This window comes from Equus asinus, chromosome 24 (genome assembly GCF_041296235.1).
Source record: "Equus asinus isolate D_3611 breed Donkey chromosome 24, EquAss-T2T_v2, whole genome shotgun sequence".
Classification (NCBI taxonomy): domain Eukaryota; kingdom Metazoa; phylum Chordata; class Mammalia; order Perissodactyla; family Equidae; genus Equus; species Equus asinus.
This window is the reverse complement of record NC_091813.1, coordinates 26,380,654-26,399,293: the sequence shown is the minus strand read 5'-3', so window position 1 is coordinate 26,399,293 and position 18,640 is coordinate 26,380,654. Positions and strand designations below refer to the sequence as shown.

Genomic DNA, 18,640 nt, shown 5'->3' with positions numbered 1-18,640 from the left:
TTACTGCCCTTTCTCCTTCCTAAATATAAGTCACTTGGGCTTTTCTTTCTCTTTCCTTCCCTCTCTCAACGATTTGCTCCTAAAACCAGTGGGTGGGCCAGAGCACCTAAGAGGAGAGTCTTGACGGTCAAAGCCAGCTGTCGGGGCCCCAGCTGGGTGAGAAGGGTGTCCACACAGGAGGGCTGCTCAGGGTGGGGTGTCAGAGCCTGAGCCGGGTGAGGACAGTGTTCCTGCAGGGGGCAGCCTGGCTCGGGGTGGCAGAGTCGAGTGGGGTGAGGAGGGTGTCCCTGTGGAAGGGCAGCCAGGTGTGAAGTGTCAGAGTCCAGGCGGAGCGGGAGGACATTCCTCCATGACTAAGAGGACAGAAGTGGAATAGGAGACTGGTCACATGGAGGCAGTAAATCAAATAAGTAACTCATTGAGGATAATGGGAACAGGTTTCTCACTGTTGGCAAAGGGAGTCACAAATATTGAAACAGAGAAACCTGGAATGGACCCTGTAGTTGTTGGGTTGGAACTGGAGGTATCCAGGTGAACTCATGGTTTTCAATATAGTTATATAGATATATAAATAAATGTGTGTATACGCACATAGATGTGGAATGTAGAATAATGGACCCCCATTCCCCAAAGGTCCACCTCCTAATGCTCCAAATCTGTGAATGTATTACCTTCCATGGCAAAAGGGACTTTTCAGGTGTGATTAAGTTAAGTGTCTTCAGATGGGAAGATTATCTGGGATTATCTGTGTGGGCCAAAATAATAACAAGGGTCCTTGTGATTACACTGGAAGGCGGGAGGGTCAGAGGCAGAAGCAGAAATGTGATGACAAAAGCAGAGGTCAGAGAGGAAGAGAGAGAGATTTGAAGACGCTATTCTGCTGGCTTGAAAATGGAGGAAGGGGCCACAAGCTAAGGAATGCAGGCAGCTTCTAGAAGGTGGAAAAGTCAAGGAAATGGAACTCTTCCAAAGCCTCCAGCAGGAACACAGCCCTGCTGACACCTTGATTTTAGGACTTCTGACCTGCAGAACTGTAAGGTAATAATTTGTGTTGTCTTAAGCCACTAAGTTTGTGGTAATTTGTTACAGCAGCAATAGGAAAGTAATGCATGTATATATCGGTTAGTTCTGTCCAGGGAGAGCTCCTGGAAGCAGCCATACCCTGAGAACAAGGAGCACACCTACCTTATAGAAACCATTCTCCACCGAAAGGAACGAGGGATCCCTGGAGAAATAGCTGATTCAGGGCTGAGCCTGAAAAGTACAACATCATTCTGGAAAATGCTTTGTATCAGAAAGAAAGGAAATGTTCAAGGAATGGTGGGGCCTTGTCAAAAGGAGATAAGACTCAGTTTGAAGGAACTGCTGTTGGACAAATCAGGGACAATCTGATCATCAAATAAATAATGATAGTAACAGATTATAAACCACTGAATAAAATAGAAACAGAGCCGATAATGATATAAATTAATATATGAATAAACTAAGTTTGATTGGGAATGGGACATTTACATCATTTCAAAATATCTCCCCACTCAATACTAATTAATCACAAAAGGGAAAAGAGTAGCTTTACATCAAAGCAGCTTGGCAGCTAACACCTTAATCAAATATTCAGAGTGAATATTATCAGTAATGGAACAAATTAAAATAGTGTGCCACTTGATAAGATGCAATGAGAAGAACACAGCATCATGTCTCTGATATTCCAGCCAAAGATGCACAGTCTGAATCTGATCATGAGGAAACATTTGACAAAACAAAACTGAGGGCCAGCCCAGTGGTGCAGTGGTTAAGTTCGCACGTTCCGCTTCTCGGAGACCCGGGGTTCGCCGGTTTGGATCCCGAGTGCAGACACGGCACCGCTTGGCAAAAGCCATGCTGTGGTAGGTGTCCCACGTATGAAATAGAGGAAGATGGACACAGATGTTAGCTCAGGGCCAGTCTTCCTCAGAAAAAAGAGGAAGATTGGCAGTAGTCAGCTCAGGGCTAATCTTCCTCAAAAAACAAAACAAAACAAAACAGAAACAAAACTGAGGGGCATTCTACAAAACAACTGGTCCAGATTCTTCAAAAGTTTTGAGATCATAAAAGTCAAGTAATGACAGAGGGATTCCTCCAGATTGGAGAAGATTAAACAGACATGACAACTAAAGGCAAGGTGTGATTCCAAATTGAATCTTTTTGCTATAAAAGAATTGCTAAAACTTGGATGGGATTTGAGTGTTAGATGGTAGCATCTATCAGTGTTAATTTCCTAATTTTGATGATTGTATTGTGGTTATGTAGGAGGGTAAAGTATTATGGATTATGGCACATCAGTTTGGCAAATTACTCTCATATAGTTCTGGAACAAAATTCTTGGTACTACATTTACAATTTTTCTGTAAATTGAAGTTAATTTTAAAAAATTTTTAATATTTATCATTTTGTCTCAAATCCTTTTGTTATACTATAATTAAGTCTTCTTGGAGCCAGCCATATGGCCTAGTGGTTAAGTTCGGCATGCTCCACTTTGGTGGCCCAGGTTCGTGGGTTCGAATCCTGGCTCGAACCTACACCACTCATCAGCCATGCTGTGTGAACAACTCACGTATAAAATAGAGGAAGATTGACAGAGATGTTAGCTCAAGGTTAATCTTCCTCAGCAAAAAAAAAAAAAAAAAAAAATCATCTCCCTTCAGCAGTTGCTTCAGGTCTCCTGGTAGAAATGGATATTTCTCGTGTTCTCAGGACTCAGAGCATCTTCAGGCCACACACCTTAACGGAGGATGCCTGGTGTCTGGGGCATGGAGTCTGGCAGAACTTTTCACAGCCCTGATTGAATCCCGGGTGGTGTGAGATGGTGAGGAGAGGTGTGAGAAAACGATTTTGAAAAGCAATCAGAATGTTCTTGCTTCTCTTTTTCCATTTCCTAACATCTGATTAAAAAACCCAAGTTCACCATGGAGTGTCAAAAAGAAAAGTTGACTATCACCTGTTAGCATTGTTGCTTTATGATCAATTTAATCCTTCCATTCTCTCTGTTAGAAAAAAGCAGACCAACCTTTCTGAGAAACTTGGCCTGAAGGGACGAGGTTCTTAGAACGTCACTGTTTTCTAAATCCTGGCTCTTCTTTTTTTAGCTTTCCTTAGCAGAATAATCCCATTTTGCTTGCACATTTGTGTGTACTTATACAAGCCTAAGCGATAGTTTAGGCTTCAGAGAAATCTGGCGAGGTGCAAAATACAGTTTAAAGTAGAAATTAGACTTGTCCATGTCCGAGAAGTCCAAGGTTCTTATGCCACCCATTAAAAATATATATTTGCTTTGTTAAAAAAAAGAGTTATAAAATATAATTTGGGACATCCAGGAAAAAATAAATATGGATGCAGTCTTAGAAATTAGGGATTTATTGTTTATTCTGTTAGGTGTGAGACTGGTGTTCAGTTATGTAGGAAAACATCCTTAATATGGGGCATGTGTTTAGAAGTATTTCGGTATAAAATATCATGATGTTGGTCATTTTCTTTAAAATGTTTCCTATGTATATATACGTACATATCCACATGTGAATCAAATGTGATAAATTGGAAAAAAGTTAGCAATTGTTGAATCTAGGTGGTTGGTGTATGAATGTTCATTGTACAGATTTTGTGGGCTTCTAAAACCCTTGCGGTAAACTATCTTCTGTGTTCTAACATCCATTCTCTTTACCTTTCTCACGAGCCTACCTCAAAAAGACTTTGGGAATTTTTGATGGCATCACATACTACCTATATTTGAAGAGGAATTTAGCTGCTCTGTAGTATACCAGGTTCTTTTGGGGGACTCAGAAATCATTATGCAGCTGCTTTTAAGTTCAAGACTTAACATTGAGGTATCCTATACAGGATGCCTGATATAAATTCCCTCATCCCTGGAGGAAGGTGGGATGTTAGATGGGGTTGTTCACTTAAGAAAAGCTTATCCTTCCCCAGGGACATCGATTGTGCCCGCAACAGCCCTCAGCCTCTCTCACAGCACTTTTGCTCTTCCCCGTCCCCGCCATGCCCAGACAGATAAACACATGCACAATCACACAGAGGTCTTATTTGCCATTCAAGGCTCAGTTCAGTTGTCACTTCCTGGCTCCTCCAGGCACAATTAGTTGCTCTGTTCTCTGGGCTCCCAGAGCATTTTGTTGTTGTCCTTGCCACAGCACTTACCACTTTGGTAATTTATAATTTTTTTCATTGTCTTCCCCTTTAGGCTCTGAGCTCTTCCAAAGAGGAACCATGTATTATTTATCTTGTAGTGACTGATACACAGTAAGTGCTCAATAAAAGCTCGTGAGTGAAATAATGAATGAGTGCATGAATACATGCCTTTGAGTTGGGGTCTAGGCAAGGGCTAACAACTCGTAAAACTGTGGGAGCCATCAGCAGCATTTCTAATACCACTCTTCAGACCCTGATACTTAATCTTCAGACCCTGGTACTTAATGCCACGTAGAGGCATTAAATAGCACCCACTGCACACGAGATGAAAATCAAAGGACATTAGAGGTATTTAAAGCCTAAGTCTTTTTTCCCCAACAAGTTCACTTCCTTTCACAGCTTGAAAATTAGAGCTCTAATATCCATGCAGAACATCCATCAAACACTTCCACGGGATAATAAAAGTCACAAAATATTCACAGGGGACATATGGACACTCCAGACAGTTGGGAGTGGTGACCAAGCAAAAGCACTGAACTCAGGAAATCCATCTGGAAAGGAAACTTTTTGAAGAATTAAATGTCAGCTAACATTTACAACAGACTCTCTTCTAGGGGCTTTAGGTATATTATCACATTTAGACCTCACGACAGCCCTATAACGTGGGGCCCATTACATATCCATTCATAGATGAGGAAGGGGCAGTGAAGTCACTCTCCCAACAATCACTCTGAACCAAGGCAGCCTTGCTCCGGAGCCCATGCTCCACATCACACTGGACATCAGGGCACCTTGCCGTGTACAGATGTGCAAGACTCATTAAATATTAGCTACGTATTATCAGCCATCTAGTTGACCCACTCAAGGTCTAGAGAAGGAAGTTAAGACCATAGAATGGCCTGTCCTGGTTTATAGTGATTGTTCCCAGGAGAGTTGGGCTAGAACTGAGTGCCCTGGTTGCCAGCCCAGTGTGCCTCGTCCCCTGACACAACACCTCTCTTCTCATCTTCTCATAGTGCAGCATCTGATAAGTCAAGCAGTGTTTATCATGAATTCTCTGGTTGGTTGGTTTAGGGGTAGTTGGTGAAATTAGTTGGTGTTTCTTAGCAAATGAATCTCAGGCTGCTCATCTCACCCAGACAGTTCTGTTTAATATGCTCCGGCTCAGTTAATACACCAGTAATAATCACTGTGAATGAGATAAAAACTGAAAAAAAAATAGACAAGATGTTTACAGCTGTTACCCCTTTAGCAAGCTTCAGTTTTTTCACGACTTGAAACAAAATGGGAGTCTCTGTTAGAAATGCATGTTATTAAATGTCGATTTTCTAGCAACTGAACCACTGGACACTCTTGTCTAAGTGAAACAAACTCCACTTGTGCTTCTCCATGTGTGCAGAGCTTTAATTAAAGGCATTTGATTAAACATTTTTCATCTGACTTAGAAAAGAGACCCACAGGGAAGAGAGTGTACTAACCAAAATGATTTTCTTTTTAAACTCTTGATCTTTCTGCATGTATTTTTAAATTCACTTATCATTTCATTCGTTGTCACCAAGATTTTAGATTTTCCAGATTTAACCTGAAATTAAATATAATGTTAGCATGAGTTCTAGATTTGTCGAAACTTGAATACTGAATAACTCACCAGCAATTTGCAGTTTTATTCTCTACCCTCCACCCTTTCGGGCAATAGTCAGACAAGCTACTAACATGTTTCAGAAATCTGTTTAACAAAGAAAACAGTAATCTTTGCTGTCAAGTCCTATGTGAAACAAACACCCTTCTGTCTTCTCTCTTAGAAGGGCGGAGGTGTCTCTCCCTCAAGAGGCCTCCTGCCATACTCCTCCCCTGGGGAGGGCACATTTCCCAGGATGCATCTCTTTCAAACATCTTTGAAAGCCTAGTTCTTTCTTTCAAGTTTACTGTGCTATTGAATTGAGACAAGTAAAATGTGAATGTGTCTAGGCCATTAGATACCATGACTCTTCCTTCAGAACCTGCTGGAGAAGTCATCCAGGATTTTATTTCACCTTAGTTGTCTCAGAACCAGAGAACCCAACCAACATTAGCGTTATAACCGTCAGAGCAACCACCGCTGTTTGAGAGCCTACTGGATGCCAGATATCATGCTCCGGGCTTACCATGTTATCTGATTTAGCATGAATGGATCACCTTCTTAGAAACAGGAGAGTCCAGTAAAAGCAGGCATTTTTGTCCTGTCAAGGCAGTTCTGTCTTTATAGGTCAGAGACAGAAAGGAAAGGAGTTGATATGCATTTAGTTTTTCCTTTTGAGAAGAAAGTGACCCTTTGATATGCTGCATTGGCTATTTTGCTGGAGGCTCTTCCACTATTTTTCTTTAATTTTAATGTGCAGTAATCTTGATTCTTTAATGAGCAATCATGAGAAAGAACGTCCTAGTCAAGGTGAAAAGGGGCAGAGGTGCAGACCAAGTTCCATCCTCTGCTCACTTCTTTGCCCCCTTCCCCCACCCTAAGCCTGACATGCTCAGGGCTGGTCAAACCACTTCTGCCAAGGCCAAAGCAACCCGCCCTAGCAGACCTCTCCCAATGTCACAGGATTTCTGCTCATCAGAACCAAGGCCATCCAGGCCACCAACTCAATCTAGATAAAACTACCTGAATTGCTGACATTCTATAAACTATGACCAAGGACAGGATGGTACTTTGTAACTGTAAGAGCGAATATAGCTTCTCATTCTCAGAAAGAAAATAAAAAGATCTCCTCTCAAGTTCTTTCCACTGAATGCTAAGGGGAGCCTCATAGTGTTAGAGTGTGAGTCTGCCAAGCAATAAGGAAGCAAACAAAACGAATAGAAGACCCCTTGTGCTTCAGAGGTCTTTCACAATGCTGAATGTTTTATGCATTATGAACTGAGGTCATTTTTCTTTATTAGATTTTACATGGAGCTGAGGTAGCCAGTAAATATTCCAATTACCCAAGAAGCTGGAAGGATTTTTGAACTCGTCAGGCCCTCTCTTATTTAGTTCTTTTTAAAAGATATTTATTATTATAATGCAGAGCAATGCCTTTGGTGCTATGAAGAATTTAAAAAGACAGATGACTAAGATAGTCTTATTTTTGGAGTTTATCATCTAGTGGAGAAGACATGTCTATATATAATACAAAGAGTAAGTCAAGAAAAAAGAGAGGCAAGAAAAGCATTAAGTGTGATGGGGTCTTTTAAAAATATTATCTCACGAGTGATAGATGGTGGTGTCCCTTGGTCATCTGAGAATTTCATTAATGAGCAGATTGAAGATGCAAATGATGAAAAAGACACATTCCCTTGGCCTGAGGAGCTTCCAGTCTAGTGAGAAAGATAGACACATAAGTAAACTAATTACAATAAACCAGGCAAGAGCTGTAAGAGATAGAAATGAAATTCTGTAAAAACTGAGAGAAGAGAGTGACTTGCTCTGCTCAGGAAAATCAAGGAAGACTTCATATGGGAGATGACATTTGAGTTGGGTCACTGAATGTGGTGGTTTTGAAATTCGTCCACAAATTTTTGGAAACTCCTCCTTTTAAGAGGTAGAACTTAATACCCCTCCCCTTGAGTGCCGGCTAGACTTAATGACTCAGTCTTAGTGACACTAATAGAATACGACAGAAGTGACAGTGTGTGTTACTTTCAAGACTAGGTTATCAACAGCACTGTGGTTTCCTTCTTACTCTCTTACTCAGATCACTCACTTGAGGAAAGTCAGCTGCCATGTCATGAGGACAGTCAAGTAGGTCAATGAAGAGGCCACATGGCAAGAAAATAAGGAGGGTAGTTTGTTATCCAGCAACAGATTCCTAATACACCAAATGACTATTAGTTTGCCACATTGGCTGGTGGGAGGCGTCCAATCAGAAGAACTGAAAGGGTTGTACTGGGTGGTTGAGTGTTGCTGGAGTATAGGACATGTGGTTGTAGTTCCCGAGCTTTTAGTGTGTTAGCAATTTCCCTAAGTCTTCTTAAAAATGGAATATTTTTAAATAAGTGGATACTATTGAATATGGCTTCCTGTTGCACTTAGAAAAAAATCTAAATTCCTTGTCCTGGCCTAAAAGCTATTTCTCCAGCTCACTTGTGCCCCAGTGCCCCTTGCTCACTACACCAACGTGACACTCGGTTTCTTCAGTTCCTTTTCCCCCATGAGGACTTTCGCACAGTTTCCTCTGCCCGGAATGCTCTCCTCTTCCCCTTTCCTCTGCTGACTCCTCCTCCTCCTACAGGACCCAGACCGAGGGTGCCTCCGTGGAGAGCCCTTTCCTGACCCTCACACCTGTAGTTCTCTTTCACAGACTTTGCTTGTTCCCCACCCCTCAAGAGGAAGTGTTCCTATTACGTTATTTGTCTGTTTGCATGTTTTTGTCTGCCTTCCCTTCCAGAGAGCACATTCCACTGTGGCAGGGACCACACTGGACTTTGTTGTGATATCTCCAACACTTGGCACGGTGCCTGGCATATGGTAGGTGTGCAACAAACACGTGTTGTGGTTATCTTCTCTTTCCTCCTGCGTAGCAAAAACTTTGTATTAGGTGTTCCCATTTTAAAACTGTTTGCCTGTGTTATCCCCATCTCAGAGAGAAGCAAATGAAATTAAATTCTGCAACAAACTTTGAAAATATAGTCTGTTTAATCTTGTGTAACTTTATATTGTTTGATTATCTCATTTCTCATGTCTTGAACAGTAACTCATTTTTTATGATGATAGCAGAAAGCAATAGAAACACCCCATCCTGTTCCCAGTGAAAGCACCTCCCTCCCCGTCTCTACTCCATTCCCAGAATATCTTTTTAATGAGATATTTAAAATACCTTGAAAAGTAGAAAGAACAGCACAACAAACATTCATCTCCAATAAATAAAAACATTCTTGGGGGGATGGACAAAATAGGTGAAGGGGATTAAGAGGTACAAACTTCCAGTTATAAAATAAATAAATCATGGGGATGTAAGGTACAGCATGGGGAATATAGTCAATAACATTGTAATAACTTTGTATGTGACAGATGGTTACTAGACGTGTGGTGATCATTTCATAAATGTTGAATCACTATATTGTACACCTGAAACTAATATAATATTGCTTGTCAACTATACATCAATAAAAAAATTATCTTTCTACTAAAAAAAATTCTCCTTTGTAACAGACCTAACAAAATTTCCGTAACTTTTATTACCATCTAATACCTACTTTTCTCCACAATTGCTTTTATATCTGGTTTGTTCAAACCAGGATGCAAAAAGGGAACACACATTGCATTTTGCTGTTATGGATCTCAAGCACTTTTAATCTAAAACAGCCCCCTTTCCCACTCCTTCTTTCTTTACATGACTTTGGCTTGTTGAGAAGTCTGGGCCAGTTGCCTAGTAGAACATCCCAACTTCTAGATTTCCTCGTGGTATCACTTAACGTGTCCCTTAATCACCAGTATTTCCCATAAACCGAAATGTCGACATGGAAGGCTTGCTTAGGTGTAGATTACACATTTTGGCAGCACTGCTTCACAGATAAAGACCTGTACTTCACATGGCATCGTATCAGGAAGTACATATTGTCTAGTGTCTCACTATAGGTGACGCCGAAATTGGTCACGGGGTTTGAGTGGTGGCCTCCAGATTCCCCCATTGTAAAGTCCTGTTCTCCCCCTTATAACTGGCAAGTCATTTGTAGAGTGATCCTTTGGCACCACGCAAATATACAATGAACTTTTTTCTCATTTTGTAGAAGGAGACCGATAGGCTGCATCTATGCTGTGTGTGGGTGGGAGGGAGGAGCCAGGCTTCCATGTGGTGTGGTTCCCCTCTCTGTCCAGCCCAGCTGTGCTGCTCCGGCGTGAAGCAGCCCACACGTGTTCAGCAAACAGTCACCTGGGCTTGATTGGCTGTGAGACAGACAGTAGGAACAGACATTGGATGTAGGGAGGTTAAACATAGCTTGCTTTTTAGTAGCACTGAAAGGATGTATGTTAGGAAATTTAAGGGGCTGCAAGACTCAAGATACAATGCTAAGGGAAAAAACACAGGAGACCAAATTGTACATACACTCTGATTAAAGTAAAACAATATAATTCAGCAAAAAACTGAAAGAAAATATCCTAATGATATTTGGGGCAGGGCAGGGGAGAAGTAGGATTATGAATTTTTCAATTTTTTGTAATATTGTTAAATTACTTTTATAATAAAAACAATAAATGTATAAATAAATAAGAATGCAAGAAAGTAAGATGTTTTGAGAAGAAAGATCATGAATAAAAATGAGAACAAAAAGTATGATAGGATGAAACAAATTTTAATTTTTTAACTCACTTTGCTGTTTCTGTTGAAAGTTTTTAAGGCAAACTAGAGACAGTGACATCTTATCTATAAATACTTCAGCACACATCACTAAAAAGTAAGAACGTTTTCCTTCATAGCTAAAATAAGATTATCTCACTGAACAAAATTAATGTTAACTCCTTAATATCACCTAATGTGCAGTCCATGCTCAAATTTTCCCCCAATTATCCCCAAAATGTCCTTTATAGCTGGTTTCCAAACCAGGAGCTAAACCAAAGAAATAAATTTTTAAAGAATCATACAAAAAGTGTTAAAATAGTGTATCACTTAGACACAGACTTTTCCTTTTAATTTCATATCTTACCCATTCATTTAAAAAAAAAATAGTTTATTGCTGTCATTGCAGTAAATGGATGTCACATGCATTTTGTTAGGATATTTGTAAGTTCTTCTAAAATTTACCATCACTGATAACATTTATATCTTCATGGTTCTCAAGTCCTTACTAGCAATAAAGAAATCTTAAAATTACTACGAGATTTAAATATGTTTGTTTATAAGGTGGGTCCCAGAAGTAAATCTTGCTCGCTGACTCAGAAGTGGAAGCAGAAGCAGCTCATCAGTAGAAAATACCATCTCAGTGGAAGAAAGCAAAGCTTGATGGCCAGCTTCAGGCTAAGACATCAGGGATGAGGGAGACGATACATTTGTTTGTTTGCTTGTTTTGTTTTTCATTTTTTTATTAAAGTAACATTGGTTTATAGTATGATGTCAATTTCAGGGTGTACATCGATACATTTCTCCTTGTCAGTCAAGAGGACACGGATCTAATGGCTTACAGAATCCCCTTTCTCTTGATAACGATGCTTTAAACTTTCCATGCCTTTGCTCGGGATCTGTTCATTTTCTAAAAGAACAGAGAGTGTTCATTTTTCAACCACTCTCTGCCCAAACGTGGAAATTAACAAGTCAAAGATGATATATCCAGGACACGAAATCATGGATCTTTTATCCCTCTGCACTCCAGAGTATTTGAGCTATTTCAAAATAATAAACTGTGCCTTTGTTTTTCTATTAAATACTTCTGAAGAAGGGAAAAAACATTTACATTTTAAATTAGACTTTTCATTAAATTTTAGGACCTGGGTTATTCAAAAGAAGCAAAGAAACTTGTTTATAATTTTTTGTTTCTGTTTTTTGGTCTGAATATCAGTCACTTTGCTGGATCAGTAACATTAAAATATGTTACAATCGTAACTCTCCTTTTATATAGAATCATTAAACCAGAGACCTCAAAGTTCTTTATAAGCATTATCTGTTTGCAAATAATTTTCATCACTTTGAGAACAGGAGAACTAAGGAGAGAAAATCACCTGCACACTCAAAATTACATGAGTTATGAATCAAGTCAGGACTAAACCTTGGCCTGATCAATATCAAGTTGGCCTGATTAAAGTCTCAAGGACTGTCTTGGAATCTTAAAGACATTTTGCTCTTCCTAGACCTATGGCACTCACCTGAAACATTTTGGGTGCTCTGACACTAAGGTAATGAGTCCTTACTCAATATTTAGACTCTTTTTCTGTAAATATATAAAATACCTATATATGAATCAGTGACATGTTTTACACATGTATTTGTTTTGTCTGTGTCTTTTTAGTGACTAGGTGCACCCAAGAGACAGAAGAGTCTATATAATCAGGAACACAGGAGAAATAGACACTGATCATTTATTGTTCTTTTCCCAGATTATGAAGGTAACACTTATTTGTTGTAGAAATCTTGAAAACCCAGAAAAAGCACAAAAAAGAAAATATAAATTATCCATTTTCTTGCTTCCCTCTCCTAGATAGCTGCCTTTATCATTTTGATTTATCTTAATAGACTCCTTGTCATGCAATGCACCTCAGCCATCATCTGGAATCTCACTCTCCTAAAGATACAAACAAATTAGATCTCTTCCCAGGTGTGTGCAAAGTCCAATAAGCTCCTGAATATTTCTGCAAATTCCTCCAGGCCTGGTGGCAGGCAGAGGTGAGGAGAATTTGGAGAGGGCTGTCACATGGCCTCTCTAATTCTGATTTCTTGCCTCTGGAATTCCTGCTCTCTGCTCAGGCAGCCCCTTTATGATTTCCACACATACCACATGTGAGGCTCTTCTGTGCCCAACTTTACTGAAGGTTTGTGAAGGTTCGAGAAGATGGAGAGAGTGATAGAGATTTACTTCACTGCAATATAAACAGCTACAATCAAATATTTAACATCCCTGTTCTTAAATTCTTTTAGCTTTTTTGACAACTTTGGACTGTAGCCTCTTGCCATTTTGCTGGACTTTTTCCATATAAAATCTTCCCTGATGTACCCTGAACCCGCTCTTACAACTCTACTCCAAAAAAATATTCTATTTTATAATGCTAAGCTAGTCGGATTTATCTAAACTTCTAATTTAGGAGCAGAGTGCCTAGGTTAAAATCCTGAGGCAAGTAAACTCTTTAAGCCTTAGCTTTCTCACCTGTAAAATAAGGATGTTGATAAAACCTCCTTCATAGGCAGTGCGCTTAGCTCATTGCCTGGCACATCTAATAGACATGAATTACTTTTATTCTATTGAGAAGTAATTCTTCTGGGCTGTACGGAGCCTGGAGAACCTGTCTGGACCTCTGTTGAGTACTGCTTTCTAATGACCAGAACTCTTTTATAAATGGAGAGTGAAGCTTAGAGATTAAGAACACACAATCTGCTGCCAGAATGCCCATCATGTGTGATATAATCATGGCTCTGTCACATGTGGGTTCTCAGGAGGCAGACACTGAGATGGAGTTTGCGGTGCAAGATGATTATTAGGGGTCAACACTTATGGAAAGAAGGGGAAGGAAGGAGGATTGGGCTAAAGTGACCAACCATTCTGGTTTGCCTGGGATGAGGGTTTCTTGGGACACAGAACTAACTTTCAGTGCTAAAACCGGTGGGATGGTTGGTCACCCTAACTGAGGCAGAAGTTGAAATGCGATGTGTGCTCATCAAAGCTTCTGTCAATCAGGCAGGGAGCTCTGTTTTGACTATCACTCATCAGAATTGTCCTATGTAGGGCCAAGATGGCTGGGCTTTTATACCTTGCCTCTCTGTCACCCAAGGCGTGCTGCCATGACTTTGGGCCTAACAGCTGAGGTACATTTTGAAGGCACTGACAGGTGTAGGCAGCTGAACAGAAAGTCCTTTGAAGCATAGTACCTCTCCATGTCTACCACTTGCACTATTTTTTGTCTCAGTTTCCCTCATCTGCAAAAGCGGATAATAATGGTAAATACCTGGTAGCTTTGTTGCAAGGATTAAATGAGTTAATATGTGTAAAGTGATTAGAACAGTGTCCAGCACACAGTAAGCTCCTAAGTACCAGCTATTTCACCAGATCAAGTATCTTCCTAGTGTTTACTGTCAGACCCTGAAATTCTTGATGTTTGGGTCTCCTTTGTCAAACCACAATACTAGTGTTCATCGTTACCTCATTCTGGTTGTAATGCACATGACCAATCAGTTTCCTTTGTTTAATCTGATTGGATTTGGCCACATGTTGGTTTCTTGATTACACCCAAGAAAATGGAGTATGAGGGTCTTCCATTTCTCTTCTTACTCGCTGGTTTGGGGTTGAGTTAGCAACCTTCCCAACTTGTTGTTGTTGTTGCCTGCCATCAAGTCAGCTACAACTCCTGGCGATCCTATGAATGAGTGATGTCCACAATATTCTGACCTCAACAGCCCTACTCAGCTTCTGAAGACTCATGCTTATGGCTTCCATTATGGAGTCAATCCATCTCGTATTTGGTCTTCTTCTTTTTCTGCTGCCCAACTCCTTTTGCTATCCTATTTCTATTATTGGATAATGGAAAGGATTAAACAAGGAGAAAAGTAACAGAAAAATAAGAACAGAAGGAAGAATTTTTAAGTTAAAAGTAGACTTCACAAAAAGAGAATTTACGCCTGAGAATTTGGAAGCTAGGGGGAAAAGTATAAATGGCAGAGTGACTAAAGACCATTTTTAGCCTGGGTAACGTTTGTGATCATGAGGCTGATGAAATAAATGATCCCCACTCTGACTTCCCTTTCCTCCAGAATAAGCCATGTTGTGTAATTCCATCAGGTGGCCACTGGCTTGCTAGTTCCTTCATTCTGAAGAGGCTAAAGCTCCTAAAAGTCATGTGAATCACTTTATGAGTAAGAGCAGGAAAGAGCACTAGGTTAAAATTTGGAGTGTGACTTTCTCAGTATGAAATTACTTCTCTCCCCCAAGAGCTGGCCACAAATGACTTTTTCCAGTAGCCTTTGGCTTTTCATTTACACAGGAGGGAGGTGTGAGGTAGCAGGGTTCCACACCCTCTTTTACCTGGATGACATCCCTCTGTGTCATCTAAACAGATGCTCCTCAGAACAAGAAGGCGGGTTATTTACCCCCTCATCTCATCACCTGAGCTAAAGCAAGTAAGCAAACAAACCATGCAAGAGAGCAATCTTAGAGGCCATTGGAGAAAAAAAAGCCTACAAGACCTATTTTGGCTTGTCCTGCCGCTGAATTCCAAGCATTATTTGTGTAGCTTCCCTTGCCTGAACTGTTGGCACAAGAGGTGCAATTTTATCCTCAAAGTAGGGTGTTCCTTGGGCACTGAGCCAATGCAGTTGGCTCATTCACTTCCTTCTCTGCTACATTTCTTCAGGGCTTTCTGCATGTCAGAAGCCTATTATATGATGATTCAGGAGGGTATACAGGAAATGTTGCTCTTGTTCTGACATTGGCTACACTCCTCTTTACCTCACCAGGGAAGCTACAGAGTTTCCTTCATCTGAGTTCTTTTCCAATTGTGTAATTATCACGATGGAAATGTAAAGTAGAAAGGACTTCCCTGCCTCTGTGAGGGGAAGTAACAGGGACTCGCACTCCCGGGGAGGAGCCTGGCCTCTCACACACTGGGCCTTGTCTGATTTCTAATACTTGTGCTGCTGAGCTACTTTTGTGTGGGTGACCCAGCTGAACAAGGTGGCCCAGCTAAAGACACACACCTTCACACCTTCACCCCTTCTCCATAGTGCAAATGTTTGCATGCATCACGGCAACCTTCCTCACTTGTCTAGTCCTTCTCAAGAACCACAGCACACGTTTCCTATTCTAAAATGCTGTGATTTGAGGCACCTGGCCCAGACCAGGGATGCCCACTCTGCATCTCTTTCCAGGAATCACATGGATGACCTTGATCTTGGGGCCCAGTCAGCGACACAAACCATTCCCAAGGAGCATAAAGGTCACATTCCTTTGTGTCATAAAGTGAAGCTGAGCCAGACCTGCCTGGTTCACATCTCCACGGAGGCTCAGGGTTCTGATCCGAATGGTAGTGAGCCAAAAGGGAATAGCCCATTTGCAGGCAGAATACCAGTAAAGGATGATCTGTGTGCAGAAAGGCTGCCAGAAACCAGAGAGAGGAGGAAGGGAGGGCTGCAGGTTCAGCCTGCCCTTTTCATCATGCGCCTTGGAGATCCTCTTACCAGCTGGAGGGCTGCCCGGCTGAGGCTTCCTATTCAAGGATGCACGAGATCAAATTTCTAGGCTGGTGTTTGAGCAAATGACTCACTCACCTTTTTGTCATCAGAAAGAAGCAAGAAAGTTTGTCTTTCCATAATCTTGTACTTTATCCTTGCACGTTTCTGAGAAAAATGAAAAAGAAAGCACAATATCTGGGAAAACTCTTTCGTGTACTCCAGACTCAAATATTATTTTGTGGACATAAACCAAAATCATATCTTATCCCAGAACCTCTTGAGTTTTATAATTAATGCATTTTAAGATTTCAAGTGAACCATACATGTTCCACGAGACTTTTTTATACCCTACAAAAATTGGATACACTCAGCATCTTCTTCCTTATCTCTTTTTCTTTACTCTACACTTTCAACAGAACCGCTGCTAAAATGATCTGAAAATCTATTTCCCACACATAAAAACATGATGCTTAGTTCATGCATGGTTAGCTATTTTAAATTAGTACTTGTATATCTCAGTGAATTTTTTTGAAAAATTGGTTGTCAGAAAATGTAAGTGAGGGTAGACACTGCATTACAGTATCTATGCTGGAAACAGGCGTTGAGGAAAGAATCACTTCCCCTGAGTGTCAAACTATCCCTGTGCACCTCTCGAGTCACATTTCTCCTCTGCGGCTCCTGCTGTCCCTTCTCGTAAAGCTTGCCTTCTTTCCTACCACATCCTCAAAACACGTCTTCTTTCTCCTCTAGGATTCAGCTCGAGATAGCAGGAGTCAACTGAGATCCTGCAATACTTTTTCAACAGTCAGGTCTCCCAGAGTGCATCCTCAGCTTCAAACAACTGGAGGGCTTAGGGCTTCCTTGGGACGTCTCTTCCCCTTAAATCCTCTGGGCCACTTTGGCAGCTTGTGAAATCTCTCCCTCAGAACAAGGTTGGATGCTCCTCCTCACATTCACCAGCCTTTCCTTTCTTTGCTCTTTGCTGAATTTGGAAAAAGTTATAGGAGTTCACTATCCAGGAGCAAACTGTATTTTCCAAAGGAGTCGTAACAGAAATCCAAAAAGCAATGGGAATCTTGTACCTATATAATTCCGAGGCACTTTTTATAATATTTTCTAGAGAAGAGATATTTTAATGCTATTTGCAGGACTCAATCTGGGGGCATAATATTGCTTTATGATCTTTTATGAACTATAATCTGGAATTCTTAAAATAACTACGGGTGGACACATGCCAAATGGCAAAGCTGGGCTGGAAAGTAGTGGTAAGAAGGGATTTTTACTGCTCCATTTACTCAGAAAAACTCCACCCAATAATTTCTACAAAGCAAGACTATAATACATTGAATTCTCTGCTGATCTCTAAAATCTTGAGCCTCTGAGTTAGGATGAGTAAATATCCTGATTGAAGTCATTAAATTAAACTGATACAAGTGCCCAGGGAAAACTGGCAGTGGTACTGCTGAGAAACCCCCTACTTGTTCCATTTTCCTAAAATTCATCGCTGGTGCTGACATTCTGAATCTACTTGCCAAAGAAGTTGCCTGTATTCCATTAACAGACAGATACTCGAGGGTGCAGGGGGAGAAGACATCTGTAAGAAAGCATCCTGGCAAAGGCAGGCTGTGTCAGCACACATTCCACAGGACAAATTGACTGTTTCAGGTCCTACTTTTCTACATGTTGAAAAAATAGCATTATAACCACAACTTGTGAAATGTTGAAAAATAAAAATAACATTTCAGAAGTCCACCAGCTTGGTCCTAAACTGTTCCCACTTTGAGGACACAGATAGGACAAGGTATGAACTGTAATGTTACAGCCCATATTTGCAGATGTCTATTGGCAGATGTCTATTTGCATGAGTTGATTTGCATGGGGGAGAGGAGAGGAAAGCCTGCATGTTGGAGAAAGAGTAAGGAAGTGGAAAAGATAAACAGCATCTATTTGATCCCTTGGCTCAGCCTCAGGTACTCACGTCTGAGCCTTAGAGACAAGGGCTGTGTGCAGTCGCTGAAGGAAATATTTTCATAAGGGAACCCTGTAAAACAAGTGGACATGGGCTGTGGTGCTTCTGGTCCAGGGGTGACACAGAGTGAAAGTATTAGAGGCAGCACACACTGACACAGGTATCAGTCTCCTCACGCTGGGCACTGACATAGATACTGAGCCAATATCCACAAACGGCTTCTTAGGCCACAGCCAAAAACACAGGAGTAGCAAGAACCTGAGAGAAATGTTTACGAGCACATAGAAGACACATAGAAGATGGAGGGTAGAAGACCACCCTCCACGGAAGGGGATTCTGGAAGAGACCTTGAGCAAGGCCAGAAAAATCTACGTTATGCAAATGGAAGCAAGAGCCAGTAAAATTTAAAATTTGTCATTAATGTGACCCTATTTGTATCTGCCAGCTGGTGAGGCATGATGAATAAAAACAAAAATCACTTCTAAGTCCCTCAGCTTGAAACAAAATCATGAAAGTTGTATATTAGTCAAGATTTTTAGTTGCAGACAACAGAATCCACTCTTGTGAGTTTAAAAATAAAAAGAATGTATCAAAGGATGTTAGATAGCACATAGTCTTCTGGAAGGGCCAGAGAATCATGCTCTGAGGCTACCTTGCAAGAATTTATATC

At 40.8% G+C, this 18,640-nt stretch overlaps 1 long non-coding RNA gene across 1 annotated transcript in view; it reads left to right on the top strand.

The window, feature by feature from the left end:
• The first annotated feature begins 2,022 nt into the window (after positions 1-2,022).
• LOC139041790 (uncharacterized) overlaps positions 2,023-18,640 on the top strand; it is a 30,101-nt gene continuing 13,483 nt past the window's right edge. The window contains exon 1 of the long non-coding RNA XR_011497719.1: positions 2,023-2,161. This is a non-coding gene — a long non-coding RNA (uncharacterized lncRNA). The remainder of the gene's footprint in view (positions 2,162-18,640) is intronic.